Raw genomic sequence first — 17566 nt, 5'->3', positions numbered from 1 at the left:
TAGACATCAGACTAATGACAGATTTTAAGCAAAGTTCTTAGTTATGCCTTATTTCTAAGATGTACTGAAGTGAATCAGACTTTACTCTTTATCTGATATTTAGCTTAATGCACACACTTACACTCCATATGAATGATGAAAATTACTGTGGTGATCAATGTTGTTTCAGATAAACAGTTTAAGTGTCAGTTTCATAAATTCTGAGGACAAGTTCTGATGGAAGTTCTGATGATTAAGTTCTGTTGAAACCATATCAGTATTTGTGTGAAGAATTACAGTAATAAGCATTCACTTTTTGAGTCAGGGAGCCATATTCTGATGACTTTTAAATTCTGATAATAATCAAGTTCTGATGCTTACGTGGCAGTATTTATTTACTTGATTTATTTTTAAGTCAATACTTGAACGGTTATATTTTATCAGAATATTGGTTTATGTGAGATAAAGACAGTCATAATCATTTGTTTAGTGGGAACATTTTTTTTTTTTTGAAAAACTGCATGTGCATAGTAATCATTACTTAATTCCCGTGCCCATTAACTACTATCTTAACTACTGCATGCCTGACAGGTGTAACGTCTGTTCCACTTCTCCATAACTGTTGTCACGTGGGGTGTCTAAGTAAAAGAGATAAAATATTTTCAAATCTTTTATTTACATTTCTATTCTACTTACTCTCTCTCTTTTTCTTATACTCTCATATTTTCTGACGATTTACTATACAGACATTTAATTAAACACTTTTTAGGCATTCTAAATTCTCACTCGTTTTCAATGGCACCCAAGGATATAATCTTTGATGGAGCAAAGTTCGTCCCCAACAACTATGCTGCCATTCTCACTAAGAGTGAAGCTCCTTCAGAACTTTATTTATTCCAGGATTTCTTATCTCATAGTGAAATTGGGTTCGCATTGACACAGCCAACCAGTATATCTCGAACTCAAGTTCTGACATTCTGGCGTACTGGACATTATGATGATGGTGGTAAACATGGGACTCCAAGCATCGTATTTACACCAAATGAGGTTGAGTATGTTGTTACTCCGGGAGCAGTTCAAAAAGCTCTACACCTACCTGAATCCTGTCAGTTTAGTTCTGCTGTTGAAGATCCCCTGCTACAGCAAATGATGGCTAATCTTGGGTATGAACAGAGTTTGGCTAAGTTGGGTCAACTCAAACACCCATATATTCAAAAGGAATGGAGCTTCTTCTTCGATTGCATCACGAAGACGTTTGCCAATAAATGCTCAAATTTTGATGCCATTCCTATTCTGACACAACAAATTGGGTATGCACTCCTAAACCAGTCTCATTTTGATTATGCAAAGACTGTGTTATGTTTTATAGGAGATAGAATGAAAGAGGACAGGAATGTAGTTTACTTTGCTAGGTTCTGTCAGTTAATTTACAATTATTGTACAGAAGATGAACCAAAACTAGCAGGTGAACTCATAGAACCTTTTAGGTTAGCAAAAAGGGCATTTACTGATCTTTTCACTACTGACAATAAGAAGGGAGTTTTGAGACCCCTTAGCATTCCTTTATCAGTAAAGCAAGCCCTTGTAAATGCTGATGTTGCTACATATTCATTGCTATATCGTGATGTCCAACCCACCAACACACAACAGTCATCAGTACCTACTCCTGTCACTCAACAACCACAAACATCAGATCATGCAAATCAACCATCAGCACCTACTGTGAAGCCTTCTTCTTTTAAATCAAAGAGGATAAAGACTGTACCTCAGACACAACAAAAGAGAAGGAGGATGATTCTGAAAGATGAATCAGAAGATGAGGCACAGGTTCACACATCATAACTTGTTGCAAAAGCAGTTGAGGAAGTGTCTTCTCAGAAAGCTCATGAAACTGAGAGTTCTAGGCCCCTAAAAAGGCTTAGAAAGCTGAACTCTGATGATGAAACTCCCAGAGTCTCTACTTCAGCTAAGAGACTTAAAAAGCAAAGAGCAAGGAGGGCTGTAAGTGAATCATCAAACTCTGAAGAAGGGATGGAAGCAGCAGCTAAGGAAGGGGGTCAGGAATCTCTGATCCCAACAGAACCAATTGTGATTGAATTACTTCCCGCTCCGGAACCAGACCTTACTGAAGCTCACAAATCTCCTATTCAAGAGCCAGAGAAAATTCCAGAGCTAATGCCTACACCTCCTGTGTCTCCTATCATTGAACAAGGACATGCTGAAGACCTAGGTACAAGTGTTGAAATAGATATTCACAACTTGGTTGTGCCTGAGGTTCTGTACTTGGAAGCTCCAACAATTCTTCAACAAACTCCACCAACAACACCAATTTTAGATGCTGATTTCAATGCAGATATTCCAACAACACCTCTTCTGAATCTAGATGTTAAAGATTAGATATTAGGTGAGCATCAGAATTTGGATGTTGATCAGAACTTAGAGGATGATTTTGAAACCTCTATAGCCTCACATACTATCATTTTATCAGAGGAAGCTGATTATGCAGGCTCTGTAAGTTCTGATGCTGCAAATGCTGAAAATACTGGTGAAGCTGCTACAAATGAAAATGCTAATACAGCTGGTCCTTCAGGACATGCACCTCTACAACCAGTTAATAAAGCTGATTTGATTAATAAGTTTGTGAGAGAGGATGCAACAGTACTTTGGAGTGAAACTCCAAGAGGAAAAGAATGGATCAAGGAGTGGAACAAAGTTGATTTTGTTCCTACTGCAAATATTCTTGTTGAGCACCTGGTTAAAGCTGATGAGATACTTGTGAATGATGATTTCAAAGCACAGCTCAGAGTTACTGCATTGAGTACAAGTGAAAGGCATATGTCATAGCCTATTTGTTTATTTGAGGATTCAACTCAACTCAAATAAGAATGTAATAAGTAAATAGTGGTTCTATTGTCAAAGAGATCTCTCAAAGTAATATTTGTCAAAGGATTCAGAAACAATGTTCATCTACAGACTTGAGGAATTAATTCACTGGAAGAAGTTCAAGAAATTGATCAAGCCTCAGTAATATAAATCAATATTGTGGATTTAATCAAGTGACAGAGATCTTGTCAGGGTATCAAATAGTTACAGGGATTTAATCTGAAGAAAATCAAGTTATCATAGTCAAGACATGAAGAAACATCACGGAAGTTAGTCACTCATGAACCAGACAGTACATCGAGTGTCAACATTGAAGTGGTGGAATTGATTCATAATTTTCAGTGATTTTCAAAAGATTTTCAGAAGAGTGGTTGATGTTCAAGAGTAGTATTAATTATCTATTAATTATTTAAGTCATATAATTTAATTAATAAAATAAATTATATCTACAAAGATTAATTTATTGATTAATTGAATTAATTGATTAATTAATTCTGAATTAATATTACGAATTATCAGAATTGATTTTGAATTTATATTCAATATTAATTCAGCATGACAATCAATTGAACTGGTATGACAATCAGATTGTCATACCGAAAGTCATACTAATTCAAATTGATTGTCATACCGAAAGTTGATTGTCATACCGAAAGTCATACTAATTCAAATTGATTGTCATACCGAAAGTTCTACCAGCTATGGGATTGTCTTGCTAGTTCAACAGATTGTCATGCCGATTGTCTTGCTAGTTCAAGTGATTGTCTCACCGATTGTCTTGCTAGTTCAAAAGATTGTCTCACCGAAAGTCATGCCAACTATCAGATTGTCTTGCCAGTTCAATGAAGTTCTCTTGATCAAATCATTTAAAAGACAAGAAGAGCAGCAGACAATTAACATCACAGAATACACTTAACCAACTCAAGAATAGAAGAGAAGCAGCCGCCCAAAACATTTCATCTTTCTGCTGAATTCAAGATCATCAATTTCTAGTTTTAAAGTTAAATCCAAACCACTAGAAATCATTCTCTCGTTCTTGTGTAACTATCTAGCGGATCAAAATCCCTAGAACTTAATCTCAAATTACTTTTAGCATTTGATCTTTTATTACAAAAATAGAAAAAGTTCATGTCGAATTTATTCTAGATTTGTAATAATTTATTTGAGATTAATCCCTTGTAAATGATACCGTTGTTGTAACACCTTTCAAGTTTAATAATAATTTTATTTAACTTGAATTTTGTTTCACTTTTTTATTCCGCATTAAATTCGATTAAACGGTAAAGTTTGTATTCAACCCCCTCCCCCCTTCTACAAATATATTGGGACCTAACAACAAGGCACCTTCAAGGTCAACACTCAATAACTCAAGCCAAGGTGAACAAAATTCAAGAAACCCTAATTCAGCAAGACATGAATGTCAAATTAGAAAAGAACAAGTTTTTTAAGCCAGCCTTTGACCGTATTGGGTATATAGAAAAGACTCAAAAAAAGCAGCAAGCTCAAATATCTGATATTTTGAAAAATCAAGCTGCTCAACAAGATCAACTCAATGAAATCCAAACCTCTGTGGAATTGCTTGTCTCTCTTCTATTACCTGATGATGCCAAAAAGGGGGAGAAAGTGATTAAGTCCAAATGCAAAAATGATCAACCACTGAAAGGTAAGGATGATGATAATTATGACCAGGGAAACTCTGAAAGGGGTAGAGGTCATGGTCAAGGCAAAGCCTCTTCATCTAAGAAAGAAGGAACTTCTACACAAAGAACAAGTTCTGATGCTGGGAGAAGAACAAGTTCTGATACTGGTAAAAGGATGAGTTCTAATGAACAAACTTTGAAACTTGATGAAGAGATTTCCAAAAGGCTGTTCCTAAAGGACAATCCAGGTATGGATATTGAAAGCCTGAAGGAAGAAGAAGCCAGACTTAAAGCAGAAAATGTCAAGTCAAAGTCTAAAGCTCAAGCTATTGCAAAGAAACCACCTAAGCCTAAGGGCATTGTGATTAAAGAGAAGACAAACTCTGAGGCAATCAAATCTGAATCCAAAGCCAAATCACAGGTGGAAGTTGATCCTAGATCCAAGGGTAAAGCAAAAATTAATGAACCTGTAAAGTTATATATGCCAATCATAAATCTGAAAGCAAAATCATATGAAGATACTAGTCTGATTTTGAAGAAAAAGAATATTCAAACAACCTCTGACATAGCTCATGTTGTTCAAGATCAGGACTTAGTAAATTTTGATATTACAATGAAGCAAGCAACCTCTGACAGAGCTCAAGATGGCTTGATATCAGAAGATAAAGAAAAGGAAACCTCTGACATTGCTCATGTTAAACCTTCAAAGATTCTACTAACTGGGTTTACTAAAGCTCAACAATCTACACAACTTTTGAAGACTACATCAAGTGGTTTTGAAGCAAGAGTTATTAGAGGAAAGGAAGGTAGAGACAAATCAGGATTGGGTAATTCTAAAGAGAAGAGAGTAAATAATACTACCTCTGATCCAACTTCTTTGAGTGAACCAGGAGTAGGAACAACTCCTGAAAGATTGAATCAACTGGAGTCTGTACATATGGTTTACCACTCTGTACTGAAAGAAGATATCATGCTATATTTCATGACAGATGGGAGGGTATTCCAGATTAGAAAGAATGCTATTCATTTGAAGTATTTTGAAGAATTGCAACATGTGCTATTTCTACTTCAAGTGAAAAACAGATCAACAGATGGTGCTTCCAGTTACTTAAAATCTGATATTCAAAGGCAGAAGAAACTTTATTCTGTAAAGTCTGACAGGCCATACTATCCTAAGTACAGAGCTCACAATGGTGATATAGTTGAGATGAAGCCTAATACTTATAACGACTCGTGTATTTTTAAATTATTTAAATATATAATTATGGAAGTATTAATTAAATAAAATATGTGTTTTGGTTTTGACAGCAGTATGTTGATATATACTATTTGCATGTGATTTATTGGTGTAAAAGATTGGAATGTGTAGTTGAAAATTGAGTTATATTATCTATTTTATTTTAAAAGGTGATTTTATTACAATTTTAAATTCGTAAATATTTGGATTGTCTCTAAAATTAGTTTTATGATTTTATAATTTCAATAATTATTTTTAGGATTTTATAAAATTTTGAAATCAATTATTTAACCCTGTATGATTTTCTGATTACATTTATTTGTAATATTTGTATGTAATTTCAGAATTCTTCAAAAAAAATATGAAACACATATATATTTAAGTTTGGAATATTTCGAGAATTTTAAAATTATTTTGAAAATTTTCGGGATTAATTTCACCCGCGCGTCGATTCGTTTAATTGCGAAAATCAGGTATAAATTGTGTTTCAAAAATTATTTTAAAATTTTGAAAATCATGTTTTTATAAACTTCGGGATATTTGTAATATTTTAAGACTATTTTAGTAATTTTCTGAATTTGCTTTAATTGCAGTTCGAATCATTAATTGTTAAATGCGGGTACGAGTTACGTTTTAAATATACTTTGAAAATTATGAAAAATTTATGAATTATTTGTGATTTTTTTAAAACTAATTTGGTAATTTTGGGTTAATTTTTACCCGTAGAGTTGTTCAATATTTTGCAAAGCACAAATAGAATCTGGGGTTACAACGAAATATGGGACACGTGTAGCTTATATAGTCTGTTAAATTGCTGCCTTGATATGTGGCAGTAACTGAGTCAATTGAAAAAATAAATAATAAATTATACACACAAACACAATACTCCTCCCCTGTAACTCCTTTTCCCTTCTCGGTGGAATCAAGTCCTCGAAAGCTTGCTTCTTCTCTCTTGTGTTTTCTAATTTCCCATGTCCTCACTGTGCTTGTTTCTCTGCTCCAGGTAATCTGCACCTCTTGTTCTTCCTTATCCCATCGCCGCCCCTCCCCGTTTTCCGGCGAGAACGGTGGCGTGTGGGGGAATTGTCCGCGTAAGGTTGATGTATGTATGGCTGTGTTTATATGTATGTATATGCGCACAGTTTAATTGGTGAGGGTTGCTTTGCTGTTACTGTTCTGCGTTTTCTTGGCTTGCCGATTATTGCCTGATTCTCCCCTTTTCCGGCCACGCGCGTGTGCGTGAGCTGGGGGTTGGTACAAATTTCAGATTTTAGAACTGATTATTCTGATGAAACTGATTCGATGATTATTATAGTATTATTCGAATTATTTTGGAAAAAAATAATTTGAATAAATATTGTGATGGATATTTGAATTATTAAGTTGTAATTAATAAAATTCTATTTATCGGCGAAACCCGTGATTGGAATCCGAACCGGGTACCTCCGGGTTTTAACGCCGTCGGCAATGAGTCTCGACGAGCCGACGGTGGTCCGTGATGATTATATTCTGAGTCCTAATTTAATAATTAAATGTAAAATGCGAATAATAATTAATAATAGTATTGAATTGGTGTTTGGGAAATTATGGATGTTGGTTGTTGTGATTATGGATTGTTGTGGTGAATTGACGTCGATTGTATTCGACGGGTAGTCCGATAAACGAAAGAGACGCTGCCCGATTTCCGGGACACTGAACTACGTAAATACGGGAACGTATCTGATGATTATCGGGACATCGAGTGACTATATATATATATGTGTGTTTTATACGAAACTTGATTGTACGATGTGATGAAATATTTTGCTAAAGCGATAACCCTGATTTCATAAAATAAAGAGTATACGTATTTTCTGGAAACAAACACCAAACCGATTTTTGAGATTGTTAACCCTACTTGTTGTGTCTGTTATTATAATATACATAATTATGAGTCGGGTTTGAATATCGTTGGGTAGAATTGGTATCGAGGATATGTCAACCATACCTAGACATCTAACGTAGGGTATTTCGACTCTGTAGGTTTTAGTCAGAAGGCCCGAGAATTGGCATTGAACAAAAGATGGTTTGATGGTCAGTCGAAAAGCTCAGTAAAGTTCCAGTTAAAGGACTTAGGTGTTGAGGTTGAATCCAGGGTGATTTAGTGGATAGACAATAAAGCCTGAGCGGTAGAGTCGGCTCAGAGTCGATCAGTAATAGATGCAAAGCCCTGCAAGGCAAGTACTTCTGAACTTTTCTTCAAGTTTCATAACATGTCGCTATTATTCAAAATGACTCATGTTTTATATTGCAAGTGCTTTAAACTATTTAACCTTGAACCCTAATTTTTCTTGATCTTGAGCCATAAGCCTTATTCTTTGTAAACCATCCTTTGTTGATTTTCAGATACCAAACCACCCAAATATGATACTACTCCCCAAATGTATAATTACCAAACACCAAACACTGGAAGAGAAATTTTTGAAAACACATAAACTTTTATACTCCAGCCATTCTTTATAATATCAAAGAACTATACCTTGAAAAATCATTACTGGTCTAATACCTGATCCTTTTGCAAACTGAAAACTGTTTCTTATACATACCCTGATATACCCTTGTGATACTCATGAATCTCATTACGCTTTTATACAAAGGCTTTATCACTGTTGATTATGATCTTGATCATTGAATTACATTATTTATTACACTGAATTGTTTTAGAATTGGATAGTTTTCTTTATGTGGACCAGATTCGTGATCAGACCAGATTCGTGGTCGAATTAAGCCAATGTGTGCCTTGGATCCAGTTCGTAGAGCAGAGCTGTTTGCTTCGCTCGGGGTTAGTGATTGACTGATCAGTAGCCTAACCTTGGTTTTTAAAACTTAAAATGAATATCCAATTCTAATGATTAGTTAAAAAGAAACTTGATTCCTCTGAATCATCTCGTTTGATCATTGTTTAACCTCAATTATTATCATTATGACTTGCTGAGCTAGTTAGCTCACTCTTGCGAATCTTTTTATGTATTTTACAGTTAAGAAGAATACGGTTGATAGCGAGGTTTCCCTGTTCAATATACGAGCTAGGATTCCAGATTGAGTTGGATCGAGCTAGCAGGAGCTTATTGCGGTAGTGAGATAGTAAGATTGTAAGAGTAATTTTATTATCAGTTGTAAGTTAAATTAGGTGGGATTTGGTACGTTGTAATAAAAGTTAAGGTTGTGGCTTGTTTTCATACTTTAACATGTTGCGATCCGTGGTTGTGTAAAGCAGGGTCATTGCAAATAGTATGTCATATACAGGTTTATATGTTGTGTATGTGTTGTGGACCCCAAACTTCTGACCCGGGTTTGGAGGGCGCCACAGGTTGGTATCAGAGCTACATGTTATAAGTCACTGAAACAAGCCTAGATTGTCGGGATTGGGTAGAGGGTTAGGATTAGGAATAGGAAATAGAAAGATAAGACATCGTGAGGATGAGTGCGACTATATAGTAGGTCTCCGGCACGGTTCGTGTTGCAATTCAGGATTCTTAGCTTGCGACGTGATTTCCGGGCAACGACAATGGCAGATCCTGATTTCCCTGCATCATCTGATCATTTAGAGCTTTCCGTTCGAGGATCGTCATCTTCTCCCAGATTTAATTTGCACCTTGTTCTTCCATCGGTATTAATGGTATTACCTTCTATTATGATAGTTGCCCCTCTTCAAGTTATTCTACGCTATTCTACCACCTCTTGATATGAGACTACTTATTTTAGAATCTCCATCTATTTATTCTTGTTTTACTGGACAATCAGCTGTGAGTGTGTCTTTTCAATTTACCCTACACCATGTTCTATACCCCAGTTTAAAACTTGTCCTATGAAGCAACAGTACCTACGAGGATGAATTCAGGAGTTACAGTAAATAGTGAGTACTGGAGATATAAATAAAGGTGAGAAGAAGTTTAGAAAGAAGATTCACGTGTTTCAAAGGATAGCTGCTACCAGATTAAATGAAGCCATTAGTGACTAGGCCCCCATGACTAGCTTGAGGAATGGACTAGATGAGTTTTGAAAAAGAGTTAGAGAAGAGTATGGATCTGGAGTTTTCTTGAATTTATATAATGGTGTTATGATGATGTGATATATTTATAGTAACAAGGTGATGTGACATTAGCCGACTTGTTGACTATTGGATAGTCTGCTCTGCTTATCGATTGCAAAGTGGATGACGGGAGTATTACCAGTATGAAAGTTTTGATGTGAAGCTACAAATACGATAACATGCAACGACAATTGAAGTTTTCGTCGATTAAGGAAGGTAAATGGACACGATAAAGGAGAAAAGGTAGATTGAAGTGAACAGACTTTTATGTGACTGTTTCTTTAATTTGGTACCTTGTTATAGGTAAGAAGGACAACAACCAACTCATATAGTAAGGACAACCAAGTGTGTGATTTTCAAAATTTTCTTAAACAAACTCTCGAAAGAGATTTTCTTAACAAATTTTCAAAGGCTGTTTTAATAAAATAAGTTTTAAACCTTGGTTATCAAATTACTACTTGAGTTTCTTGTTTGTTAAAAGACCCGGATTTCCGAGAAGGGTACTTGTTTCAGACTTAGTATTGTTAATTCAGAGGACAAAGTAACCCGTGATTATGAAGAAGTTGATTATTCCTAACAGGAAGGTATAAATATTGTTTGATAAGATTAACAATAGAATCAACGTACGGAGCAATTACTCATCCAATTACTAGGACTATTAAAGTTCAAAGAATTCATTGATCTAATAGAAGCCTGAGTATGACCGAAGGAGATTGAGAAGATTTCCATATTCTTCTAAAAGAAGAATATTATTAACAAAAGGATCGCTATGTTGAATGATTCATGGTTATTCTAAATTAAAAAGGAGGACACCCTAGGTTATCTGGTAAGACGCCATTATGATCGAATTATTAAAATATTATACGTGTAGGCGTGATGTTACAGACGCAAGACTTAGCAATTAAGAATCTACCTTAATGCTTAATTTGAGAAGGCATTTCAGCGTACCTTCTAAAGTTGTTATATGACGCAATTGGGATATGATCGAACAAGCTCGAAAGATGAATACAAGTGAAATGTGGATGGTGACCAATGGTATCGTTCTTGTCTCCAATATTACAGCGCATATTCCTTTTTAATTCCTAAAAATGTATGAACTTCTTTTCTTAATAAGTTCTTTCTGATGATATCAAAAAGGAGGATGTTGCATTCTTTTCAAATTTAATTGTTCCCCTCAAGTTTTGCTTTCCGATTAGGACGAACAGTGTTATGATGAGACACTTTGTCAGAATGACGAAGAGTCGGGTGGGACGCCACCTAATCATATGTTGTATGCCATATGGTATGAAAGACTGGCCATCTTAAGTACCAATGTGGTTGTCTCATTCATATTCAAATCATTACTTCTTCTCTCTTTTCAACTCTAAGTTTATCAAAATTGTGGATCCTTCTAGTTGTTTCGTCGTACAGTCGTTCTTTGCAAGGGTTTTTCAAATAAAAATCAACGTATTATAAACCAAGCGGACAAAGTTCCAGCTATCTCTTATGCACGGAAAGGAGACCAGGGCATATGGCAAGGATTGCAATTACTAGCTTCAGTAAAGGATCCAGTAAGAGCCAAGGGAATTTACTCCGATAAGGAATACGTCTTCGAGAACGAGAATTTGTGACTTTCCTGTGAAATATTTTATTCCGAGTACGGATGCGGTGACGTGAACAATTATTGTGGATACCTTACGCGCTAAAGTATTAAAAGATGTGAGAGAAACTTAATTGTTTATCTCTCAAGGTTTTGTTGATAGGATAAATTACCCTGTTAAATTGATAAGATTATGATTAAAGGACTAGAAAGTTAAGAACATGTAATTGTTAAATAAGTAAGTACCGATGGTGGAATTGAGATTTCTGGCAATAAGTTGTGAAGAATTGATATCATTTGAGATAAGAGGATTTGACATTATTCTACGAAATGGACTAACTAATTAAGCGTGATGTCCAGATAAACCGTCGTGATGAAAGATAGTTCTAAAGACGCTAAATAAGAATGTGATGAGGTTCAGAAGACGAAGGAGGGTAAAGAATTGTTAACAATAATTTCGGTGATCAAGATGTGAGCATTATGGTGATTATGGGATAAATAAAAGTCAGAAGCAAACAAAATTTAAAGATTTTATAGTAATTAAGGAGTTTCAAGATATGTTTCCAGATGAGTTATCAACATTTCCTCTAGATAGAGAAATGAAGCTCGCGATTGACTTAGCACCTGAGACGAAGCCAGTAACCAAGGCCTTACACAAAATGGTACCAGTTAAAATGAGGAAGTTAGCAAAGCAGATGCAAAAGATGATAGAAGAAGAAGCGATTAGACCCAGTGTATCCCATGAGGTGCACCGGTACTAATTGTTAATAAGAAAATGGAAGTATGAGATCATGCGTCGACTAAAGAAAGCTCAACAAGTTTGCTATCAAGAGTAAGTATCTAATACCTCGAACTACTGATTTGTTTGATCAAATAGAAGAAGCAAAGTATTTTATAAAACTGATTTAAGATTTGGGCGTTATCAATTGGAGATTGAACCTATGGACATATCAAGGATAATTTTCAGAACTAAGTACTGCTGCTATAAAGTTCTAGTGATGTCATTTGAATTAACCAATATTCCAATAATATTTAAACTTGATGGATGGAATCTTTTAGGAATATCTGGATGAGTTGTATTTGTGTTACTTAAAGTCAATGGAGAACCATGCGAAGCATTTAATGACAACTGGGAAGTCGGAGAAGAAAGAAGTTGTATGTAAAGTTTACAAGATGAAAGCTTTAATAGCAAGAAGCATAATTCTTAGCATAAATAGTGAGTGAGGAAAAGGAAAAAGGGGATCTAATAGAAATTAAAGTTACTATAAATGAAGAAAGACCATAGCACCAACAAAAGTAAGAAGTGTTACCATGGGCTGGTCATTATCGAAAATTGGTGCAAGATTTCTTGAAAGTCACAATACCTTTGACAAAGCTAACCAGGAAAAGCAAGAAGTTTATGTAAAATGAAAAAGGGTAAAGAAAGTTTTGCGGAGTTAAAATAAAGAATGGTTACAACACTTGCTTTATCACTTTGAAAGTATCAAGGAAATTTGGTAGTTATAGTGATACTTCTCATAAGGGAATAGGATGTGTGTTGATGCAGCACAATAAAGTTATTGTATATGCATCCAGACAATCGAAACCTCACGAGCAGAAGTATCCTACTCATAATTTGGGACTAGCAGTAATAATATTCGCTTTGATAGATTGGGGAAACATGATATGTATGGAGAAAGGTGTAAGATCTATATGGACCATAAGAGTTTGAAATATGTCTTCACGAGGAAAAGAAAAGGTAGAGGCAAGCGATAAGCAAAAAGGAGAGAACGAACATAGAAACTATACCAGAAGAATTATCTATAAAATTTTAGAAGTTGGAATTGAAAGTCAGAGTTTATAATCCAAAAGGAGCAAGGATGGATAGTATGACCTTTCAGTCAAAGTTGTTAAGGGAAAGATAAGGAGATGTCAAGAGAAGATAATGGATCACAATGTTAGCAGTTAGTAAGAGGAAATTTATGCGCCCAGGAGAACAAGCACGATATCCCCCGGTTTTCTTCCAGCACTTGGATGCTACAAGTAGAAGGATTAAGAAATGAGGTCCCACAGGGAATTCAAAATATAAAGTATTTAATTTATTGAAGAAATGCCAAGATATACGGAAATTTAAAGAAAAATAGTGATAACCAGGTAGGAGAAGGAAATTTCAAGATGGATTAGGAAGTGTTGGACATGTCAAAGAATTAAGGCGAAATATTTGAGGCCTAGTGAATAAGGCAGACCCAGGGAATGGTTTTACAAGAAGCGAATCGTGAAGTGTACCAGTCATGTTAAGGGAGAAAAGGAATGAAATTATAAGAGTATGTACTGATTAGCGATGGTTTAACAAAATAATGAATAAGAGGAAGTGAGACCCTATAAAGAATTAATTACTTACGAAACCTAATTCATGAAGTGTGTTATGTTTCGAGGATTAACTTAATATTCGATCTGAGAACATATCAGAGATTACGATTAAAGTGAGTTATGAGCATTGCAAGCTCCGATGATGTTATGTGAGATAACAAGTGTATTAGTTGTCTATAAGGAATTAAGGAACATGTGGTATAAGGAGTACTTGGATAAGCAAATTGTATTTATTGATAACATCCTCAGCTACTCAAAGAGTAAGAAAGTTGTTATGGATAAAAAACTAAGGTTATTATTTGCTGTATTTATTACTAAGATTCGGGAGCTCAAGGCCTTTAATGGCTGCTCTCGTGTTTCGTGGCTCGATCTGCCTTTACGAGATGCCTACGTATCTCTGTGAATTAGAGAATCAAGCCAAAAAACGTAGTTCTTGTCTGTGGGGTGAGACCCCTAATATAGATGTTGGAAGTCCTTGAATTGGACTTGGTATAGGAGACTTGGTGGACAAGTCTCATAATTAGAATGGACTTTGGAGTCCTAGATAGTAGGAAACTGATTCCTTATCCTTTTAGGTCCCCTTGAGGCTAATCTGTAAGGATTTATATCCTTATCGGGACTCTTCTCAATAGCTGATTTTTCCCTTATTAATTAATTACAAAATTAATTAATAATCAGGGCTTTTGGGCCTTCTTTATTCCATCAGGCCTGATTTGGTCCATCAGGCTCAACCTTTTCGGGTCTGAAGGCCATATATCTTTTTATTTGGGCCTAGCAGCCCTTTAATTATATAATCAGGATTTATTTATCCCTATCATTTGCCCCCCAACTTTTGGGAAACATTAATTAGGTTTCGCAAAAGTTAAGTCTATTCATTCCCTTACAGAGTTTCGTTTTTGTGTAAAGTATGGAGCGACCTACACATTTACAACGATTTTTCCTTTATTTCTGGATTTTTCCCTAATTTTCTGGGATTTATCCTTAATTTCTGGATTTTTCCCTAATTTTCTGGAATTTTCTGGGATTTTTCCTTATTTTCTGGAATTTTCCCTAATTTTTCTGGGATTTTTCCTAATTTTCTGGGATTTTTCCTTATTTTCTGGAATTTTCCCTAATTTTTCTGGGATTTTTCCTTATTTTCTGGAATTTTCCCTATTTTCTGGATTTTTCAAATTTTCAGCCCTTTTTTCGACCAGGATCCTAGTCAAAATTTCGACCTGGATCCTAGTCGAAAATAGGGGTCAGCCTTGTCATCCTGGTCGAAGGATTTCGACCAGGATCCACGACCTGGATTTCGACCAGGATCCTGGTCGAAATTTCGACCTGGATCTAGGTCGTCAATTCCCTACTTTTAGCTTCTGATTTTGAGCCCTTCGACTAGGATTTCGACCAGGATCCTAGTCGAAATTTCGACCTGAATCCTGGTCGAAAATTCTTTGATTTTCTTGTTTCCTGGTCGAAGGATTTCGACTAGGATCCACGACCTGGATTTCGACCAGGATCCTAGTCGAAATTCGACCTGGGTTTTTAATCCTCATTCCTGAAAGATGCTTGGCTCATTCGACCTCATTCCTGGTCGAAGTTTCGACTTCAATTTAATCCTATTTTTTCCGCTGTTTTCGTGAGCCTAGTCGAAAAATTTCGGGCAGGGATCACGACCTGGATTTCGACCTGAATCCTGGTCTTTTTTGTCCGTTATTTTCGGGTGTCTGCTCGAAAGTTTTCGAGCAGAATTCACGACCTGGACCTCGACCTGGATTCTGGTCTTTTTCTAGACCTCTTCATTGGGCCTCACATCTTTTAGGGCTAAAATTGAATTTTCCAAATCCTAATTGGATTTGGGCCTGGCTTTCTCTATTGGGCTTTTCAAATATTACTGGGCCTTCTTATTGGACTTTATCAAATAATGCTGGGCCTCTTTATTGGGCTTTATCAAATATTGCTGGGCCTCTTTATTGGGCTTTATCAACTATTACTGGGCCTTCTTATTGGGCTTTATCAAATATTGCTGGGCTTAACACACCCTGTTTAGAATGCCCTAGAATTCCTAGGAATATTCTATAATATTCTTTTTTCTGGGCCTTTTCTTATGGGCCTTTGTTCTTAATGGGCTTTTCGTCCCTTCAACTTCTTTTTCCTCCTATATAAAGGAATGAGGAAATGCTATTATTCCTCACTTTCTCATTTCTTAGTTTTCTTATTTATCCTCCTGCTAAGATTCTCAGAGCAATAACAGCAAGTCGGAGCTCAAAGCCTTTTTCAGGAGTGCTTCTTCAGGTAAGATTCCTCCCTTTGCTTTTCGTGTCTATTTTTCCATTGTGTGCCATTTTAAGATAGCCTATTTACGTGCCTCATACTTTTTTCAGATGGCTGACAAAAGAATGACTCGTTTGGCCAAGATGAACGTGGCTAGAAAGTCCAACGATTTTCCTATTCGATCGAGGTATACTTTCTTAATCGACATGATCAACACTCGAGGGGACGAGTACCCGTCTGATGCGCATCTGGACGTGCACGATCATATCAGCGCCTTACGGGATCCCAAGGAGCTGGAAAAGTTGAGCGGCTGCTTCAGAATCAAGGAACCTTTTAAGCTGGTTCTTGCAGGTCCGGCCGACAGGGCCTGTCAGTGGAAGAAGGACGCGCTGTGCGTCTATAGGGATACTCTAAGGGCAGGTATTAGACTCCCTTTTCATCCATTCATTCCTTTGCTACTGGCTGATGTGGGCATCAGCCCTTGCCAACTTCCCCCTAATTCCTGGAGGTTAATTCTGTGCTATTTGTCGCAATGCGCCAAGCACAACATCCCCACATCTGTTGTTGTCTTCAGGAAGATTTTTCAGTTCAAAAACAGCCCTGATAAAAGTCCGGGTTGGGTTTCTATCAACCAGCGCCCCACTATCCCCCATATCGTGAATGGGAAGTCCATCCCTGACAACAACTTGGGGTGGAAGAAAGATTTTTTGTTTGTTATTTGGGAAGGTGGAGATTGGGGCTCCCTGTTTCGATCATCCTTTGGGCTGGCCGTGAACGGGAGCCCAAATGACATAACTTTGTCTGAGGAGGAGGCTAGAGGTTTCAACCTCCTTACGCAAGACAACGGTACTTCCCATTCTTGGGACCTTATCCGGGAGACCGTCCTGGTAGAACGCGTCCTTTCGCCCGTTCATAAGAAAAGTAAGTTCCCTTCCTTTATTTCCTGCACTTTTATTTCATTGGTTTTCAACTGACTTTTGTTTGTTGCAGTGGCTGAGAAGATTGAGGAGGCTACCAAGCCGAAGGACCTGGAGACAACCAGGATGAAGAGGGCCGGGAAGATCTTTAAGGACCCTCGACTGGGTGACCGCTTCCCCGAGTTCCTTCTTCAGGCAACGGAGCCAGATAAGGAAGGCCCCAACCAAGTTCTGCGCACCAAGCAGAGGCCAGGTGCCTATTTTCAACCTGCTTGGGGGATCCGGGGCAAGGACTCAATTGTGGGCAGCACGGCGCTGTCCAAGGAATGGTCTAAGCATTCCATCTCCCCGGTGGATTATCAAGATTTTGTCCTTCAACAAGACTTAGAGGGGAATGAGCTGTTTGGAGCCCAAGCTCTGGCGACGGTACGTACTTTACTTATGCCTTTTACACTTCTCTTTTCATGCTTCTTTTCTAAACTTTTGCTATTTTCTCTTGCAGGCTAACGCCCATTTTCAAGGGGCAATTCACCAAGCTAAGGCTTGGAAGGTTGGCCAACAAGAAGTTGGAGGAGGCCAACCAAAAAATTGAGGCCCTTGAAGCTCAATTGGCCTCTTCCACTTCTGACCTGGAGACGGCCCGGGCTGAAAATG

This window comes from Apium graveolens, chromosome 3 (genome assembly GCF_009905375.1).
Source record: "Apium graveolens cultivar Ventura chromosome 3, ASM990537v1, whole genome shotgun sequence".
Classification (NCBI taxonomy): domain Eukaryota; kingdom Viridiplantae; phylum Streptophyta; class Magnoliopsida; order Apiales; family Apiaceae; genus Apium; species Apium graveolens.
The sequence above is the reverse complement of the archived record's forward strand: the minus strand, read 5'-3'. Positions refer to the sequence as shown.